Here is a 7,179-nt window from a genome sequence, read left to right on the forward strand (position 1 = left end):
GTAAATTCTAAGCAAACACGTAAATGTAGAAGGATTAACACATTAAAAATAGCTTGCCTTAATGCTAGAAGTATCAAAAATAAGGTAAGTGAGTTGGAGTTGTATGTAGCAGAGCATAATTATGATATTATAGCAATAACGGAAACCTGGCTAAATAACAAAGATGGGGATGAGTGTAACATAGAGGGATACACATTTTTAGGAAGGATAGACAGAACAGAAAAGGAGGTGAGGTTGCTGTTTATGCCAAACAGGGTTTAAATGTAAGTCATCTTCAGTTGGATGATGAGCCCCATCTTAGTGAGGACATGTGGCTTCGCCTGGAAAATATTAGGGAAAGAGGTCTCATTTTAGGAGTGTGTTATAGACCACCCAATTCAGACAGTAATTTCAACACACATCTTTTTAGTAATATCAAAAAGGCAAGTTTACAGGGGATATTATAGTCATGGGGGACTTTAATTATCCAAATATTAACTGGGATAACCTTACAGATGGAGGAGCACAAGAGCAGGAGTTTTTAGAAGTAATCAGTGACTGTTTTTAACACAGCATGTTAAAGCACCAACAGGGGTGAAGCCTGTCTGGATTTAGTATTCTGTAATAATCAGGATAGAATTGAGGGTGTAGAGGTGATTGAACCACTAGGGTCAAGTGACCATAATGTAATACAATTCTCAGTATTTTGTAAGAGTACAGATGCAAAGACTAAAATTGTTAAGTTGAACTTTAGTAGGGCTAATTTTGAGCAGATGTGACAAAGTCTAAGTAGGATAGACTGGGATAAGCTTTTAAATGTGGAGACAGTCGAGGAGCAGTGGAACAGGTTTAAAAATGTTTTACATGTAATGCAGGACAGATACATACCTAAATTTGGAAGTAATAGGAAACTAAAAAAAACTCCACGATGGATTAATAAAGATTTAAAAAAGAAGTTGCAAAGGAAAAAACTGCTGTATAAGGCATATAAGACTAATGACTGCAAAGAGAATCGTAGAGCATATGAGAACATGAGGGCAACCATTAAGAAGGATATCAGAGAGGCTAAAAGACAGTTGGAGAGGAATATAGCAGATAAGGCGAAAGAAGACCCCAAGAGATTCTTTCAGTATTTTAGTAGTAAAAGAACAGTTAAGGAGGAGGTCAAGTTCATCAGGAATAGTAAAGGGAATTAAAAGATACAGACAATGAAATAGCAGATGCCCTAAACTTACATTTTTCTGAGGTGTTTACAAGTGAGCAAGTGGATAACCTGCCAGAGGTAAACGCAACTACTAAGGAGGTACTGAGGGATTTGGAAATTGTAGAGGGAGAAGTGCTGCTCAGATTAAATAAGATGAAATCAAACAAATCACCAGGCCCAGATAATATTTATCCTCGTGTTCTTAAGGAGGCTAGTGAGTACATATATAAACCCTTGACACATATTTTTAGGAAGTCACTGTGCACTGGAGAGATTCCAAAGGACTGGAAAATGGCAAATATCATCCCATTATATAAAAAGGGTGACAGGGCAGATCCAAGCAACTATAGGCCAGTAAGCTTAACAAGCATCACAGGAAAATTAATGGAAGGAATTATTAAGGATAAGATTGAGCAACACATGGCAAGGACAGGAGTTATTCTGAACAGTCAGCATGGGTTCAGAAGGGGAGGTCGTGTTTTACTAACATGTTGGAATTCTATGAGGAGGCAACAAAAGGATACGATCAAAGTGGAGCTTATGATATTATTTATCTGGACTTTCAGAAAGCATTTGATAAGGTGCCACATGAGAGGTTGGGCATCAAGTTAAAAGAAGTGGGAGTTCAGGGTGATGTTTTTAGATGGGTGCAGAATTGGCTCAGACACAGGAAGCAGAGGGTGATGGTGCGAGGAACCTCATCAGAACTGGCCGATGTTAAGAGTGGTGTTCCACAGGGGTCAGTGCTAGGGCGCTGCTATTTTTAATATATATAAATGATTTAGATAGGAATATAAGTAACAAGCTGGTTAAGTTTGCAGATGATACCAAGATAGGTGGATTAGCAGATAATTTGGAATCTGTTATATCATTACAGAAGGACTTGGATAGCATACAGGCTTGGGCAGATTTGTGGCAGATGAAATTTAATGTCAGTAAATGTAAAGTATTACACATAGGAAGTAAAAATATTAGGTTTGAATACACAATGGGCGGTCGGAAAATCGAGAGTACACCTTATGAGAAGGATTTAGGAGTCATAGTGGACTCTAAGCTATCAACTTCCCAACAGTGTTCAGAAGCCATTAAGAAGGCTAACAGAATGTTAGGTTATATAGCACGATCTGTGGAGTACAAGTCCAAGGAGGTTATGCTCAACCTTTATAATGCACTGGTGAGGCCTCATCTTGAGTACTGTGTGCAGTTTTGGTCTCCAGGCTACAAAAAGGACATAGCAGCACTAGAAAAGGTCCAGAGAAGAGCGACTAGGCTGATTCCAGGTCTACAGGGGTTGAATTATGAGGAAAGATTAAAAGAGCTGAGCCTTTTCAGTTTAAGCAAAAGAAGATTAAAAGGTGACATGATTGAAGTGTTTAAAATTATGAAGAGAATTAGTACAGTGGATCGAGACTTGTATTTTAAAATGAGTTCATCGAGAACACGGGGACACAATTGGAAACTTGTTAAGGGTAAATTTCGCACAAACATTAGGAAGTTTTTCTTTACACAAAGAACGATAGACACTTGGAATAAGCTACCAAGTAGTGTGGTAGACAGTAAGACGTTAGGGACTTTCAAAACTCGACTTGATGTTTTCTTGGAGGAAACAAGTGGATAGGACTGGCGAGCTTTGTTGGGCTGAATGGCCTGTTCTCGTCTAGAGTGTTCTAATGTTCTAATCAAGAGAGTGGGGTCGTCAGGCATTATTAATAAGTACAGTTGTGTGTCATCAGCATAGCCATGGTAGCTCACATTATGAACCGAGATAATCTGACCAAACGGAAGCATGTAAATCGAAAGGAGCAGCGGACCCAGGATAGAGCCGTGTGGAACACCATATAGAATATCATGTATCTTTGAAGTATAATTACCACAACTTACAAAGAATTTTCTACCTGCCAGGTAGGATTCAAACCAATTTAAGACACTGCCAGAGAGGCCCACCCATTGATTAAGGCGATTTCTAAGAATATTGTGATGAATGGTATCGAATGCAGCACTCAGATCTAAGAGGATGAGAACAGATAAATGGCCTCTGTCTGTATTTACCCGCAAGTCATTTACTACTTTAATGAGTGCAGTTTCTGTACTGTGATTTTTTCTGAAACACTCAACATTAGATGACCTGCAACCAAATAAACCTATAAAAAAGAATTCCCTTGAGGAATTGTTCACAACCAAATTTAACTACATAAAAAATGTTATGTCATGGGTATAGTAATATTCATAAAAAGAATGATGCTTTTATAGAAACTATGTTCAATAACCACTGACTGCAGAGGATGCAAGGATGTCCCTCTTTATTGCATTATTCAAATAACAGAATTTCCTAATTAATTAACAGACAAAAAACAATACAAATATCTCATAATACATTTCAAAAATAAGACTACAACAAACAGATAATTTACAGAAGAAAGACCTATTTACAATGCAATTTACTTTTATAATCAACACCTTGGCAATTTTTAAAATGAAACTGGCAGCAAGTACAGATTAGGTGTTGCTATCTGAGCTTTACAATATAAACGTTAAAGATAACTAGCAGATACTTTTAACTATTAAACTATTAGGGTTGCACAGTGACACATTCATTAGCACTGAATGTGAATAGCCTGCTGTCTTATTTTATTTACGGAATGTGTGCATTCTGTCTGTAATTCTGTGGGTTTTTTTCCCATTATTCTGGTTTTGTACCCAAATCTTCAAAGATATGAATGTTAGGTTAACTGCTACTTTAATTTGGCAGCAGTACAAGTGAGTATGGGAGTGTACACATGTGTGTCCTGCTTCCTGTCTACAATGTTTTCCCACATTGCCCTCGATGATGCTTGGATAGGCCTCAGTCCCAATAAGCCTAAACTGGATTAAGCTGGTTATGAGAATGTGTTTGTATCAGTGATGTATAGCTCACATCCCTATTTAACCTTTACAGAATTTAGTTTCGTTATCCAACAAAATGAAACTATTGATAGATGAGAGAATATTTGAATTTTTAAAAGGTCTTTGAATTGATCAATTGCTAATATTGCTTTCCTTTATTCCATTTGACACTTTCACCTTTCACTACACCTGCAGCTTTTCATTTTAAAACATTTTCCCAAAAAGCTAAAAGTAGAGAAAAATGCTTATAATTATATGTAATACTATAGTACATAATTATTCTTTTAAGAATTCCTCCTCAGTGTATTTTTCATTTATAAACATAGCATATAACAGACAAATAAAATGCAATGTATACAGTCCACATTTAGACTCTTATGACAACCTCACCCTAATCTGAAATGAAGAGTTCTGTTTAAAGTATATGCAGTTTTCATGTGGCATTTCATATAGCATTAGTGTAAAATAACATTATTTTAACATAAAGGAACCTTTAATAGGTTATTCTAACATTAGTCAATGTTTAACAGGAATTTCCAGACTTTTTATTATTGTAATATTTTATATCACTTTCCATGCCTCAAGAACACTATATTATTATAGTGGGAAAATTGCTGTTTGGTAGCTAATGAAGTAAAGAGTTCACTTTCTCTGCTCCATTGTGGGCTGTCATCCACTCTTTTATAGCTTTAACCATCTTCCAGCTGCCTCACAGGATGCATGCTTTTGATGGGGAATTCCTGTCTATTGACCTCTATATATATATGAAAGGTAATGTTTATCTTTCTTAGTTTTGGTTTATGTTAATAAACATTTAATTACAGAAAATTATGAAATGTAAAATAATTGAAAACAGTTGGGTAAGTTATAAATAAATTATCCATCCACTCATTATGCAACCCGCTATATCCTAACTACAGGGTCACGAGGTCTGCTGGAGCCAGTCCCAGCCAACACAGGGCGCAAGGCAGGAAACAAACCCTGGGCAGGGCGCCAGCCCACCGCAGTAAATAAAGTATGGCAGTTTCAATCTAGGTTTTAATGTTAATTGTGAAAAACACAGATGATTATGATATTTCACTCCTAGAATGCGACCAATAGTTAATCTGTTCCCAGGGTTGGCAGGGGTAAGTACTATATCTCAAGACACATTTTATTTAGCTGTAGGAGTTTTTATACCACAAAAAAATACTTTCATTAAAAAAGAAAATAAAAAATGAAAAACATTTTTATAACTTTATTTCAGTATTACATTTGTACTAATTCATAAAAACAAAATTAAACTTAATAGGATTAGCAGAGTTAATGTGCAATAGGCCGTAAACAGAGATAGTGCCATGAAAAATTTAGTAGCAGTACAGTGGATTTTCATATGTAGAAGTGAATTTTTATGCAGAAGCTGATGCGTGATTACAATCCATATAAAACCCACATCATTTCTGATTCACAATAAATATGCATAACCAAAAGATTATAGCAATAGCACAATGCAATGCTGCAGGATCACTCTCTAACAAGCCAGAGCTTATTAAACACATGTAAAGTGGCACTGGTAAGCATTCAACCTCACACACACAGAAAAGTAACTCACTCTGCTGCATACACAGTTACCATTAACAATTAAGTACAGTTAAAATACATAAACATAACACGGAGAATGACTATTAAAGAAAAGGAGAGAAAGTACAAAACCATGTAAATAAAAAGGTGACTGTACTGTATGTGCAATGTTCCACATGGAACAGTCCTGTCTCATTTTCTGTTTACACCTCAAGACTGCAAATATAACATCAGAAATTCTCAGATGACTTTGCACTTATGAGGTGTATTGATAAGGGGGATGAGATGGAGTATAGGAATCAGGTAGACAACGTTGTTTCTTGGCACAAAGAGAACTGTCTGCATCTTAACATCAGCAAAACCAAGGGAGGTGGTACACTCCTACAAGTACATTGGGGTCGACATCAATGATAAATTGGATTGGTCTTGGAACACAGGCTAACTATGTACAAAAGGGCAGAGCAGACATTTCCTCCTTAGGAAACTATGTTCCTTTAACACTAGAATTAAAAGAGCCAATGAAAAAACTTCCTTGGGTGCTGTATTGTGATTGTGACTGAGAAAATAAAAGTGAAAAAAAAAAGGCTAACTTTTACAAGTACTATAAATTTACAACGACTGTTACAGACACAAATTAAATGTATGTTTTTATTGTATAATATTATCAATAAGAGCAGCTCACTACTCAAAATGATAAATTTGCCGGGGAGCTGATTTCAAACTCACGACCTCCAGATTATAAGTCAGTGGTTCTTACCGGATCTTAATTAATCAAGGCAGGAACTGGGAGAACTTCTTGCCCATTCAGAGTTTGGGTGGCATAGCAGGCTGCTTGCTGCTTGGGTTTATTAACATATTTAGAAGGCAAAAGACGCTGACGGAGAGGTGCAAAGGAATTTAACACTAGAATTACCAAAGCTTACGAGAAAACTCGTAAATCCGGCCCACCTTAAATCCACTCATACGTCTCCATTCAGCTCTTCCATCCATCCATTATCCAACCCACTATATCCTTACTAAGCTCTTTTGTCTTGTAAATGTGTTGATAATCCCAAGCACCAAGCAGCCTGCTATACCATCACTCCCACAAAAACATCTCCCAACTGAAGCCTTGTTTATCAGTGAGTCAGGGACTTAGGCTATAAAAATATATCGTTATTCGGAACACATGCATTTCACGTGTGTTCCGTGTCCACAAAGATCTGTGTAAGTGTAGGATGATAGAAATGTTGAACACATACCTAAAAGACAAACTTTTTCAATGTTTTAGTACTAACAATAAAATGTTGACATGAAGTGTATAATGTGTGAAAACTGAAGTCCAAATATCAAATAAGCACTTTCACAAAAGATACAAGTATAACAGAACAAATGCGCTTTTCTTCCAAGACTATAACTGAAGAAAAAGAAATAAGGTTAGTGTTGCTTGTCATCCTGACTTCTTTGTTAATACAATGGTTAGAGCTGCCGACTTCTATTCAGAAGATCCTGGGTTCGAGTCTTAACGTCTTCCAAAATAAGCGTTTTGAGTAGTGAGCTGTTCTTATTGTTAC

The sequence above is a fragment of the Polypterus senegalus genome, chromosome 3 (genome assembly GCF_016835505.1).
Source record: "Polypterus senegalus isolate Bchr_013 chromosome 3, ASM1683550v1, whole genome shotgun sequence".
Taxonomy (NCBI): domain Eukaryota; kingdom Metazoa; phylum Chordata; class Cladistia; order Polypteriformes; family Polypteridae; genus Polypterus; species Polypterus senegalus.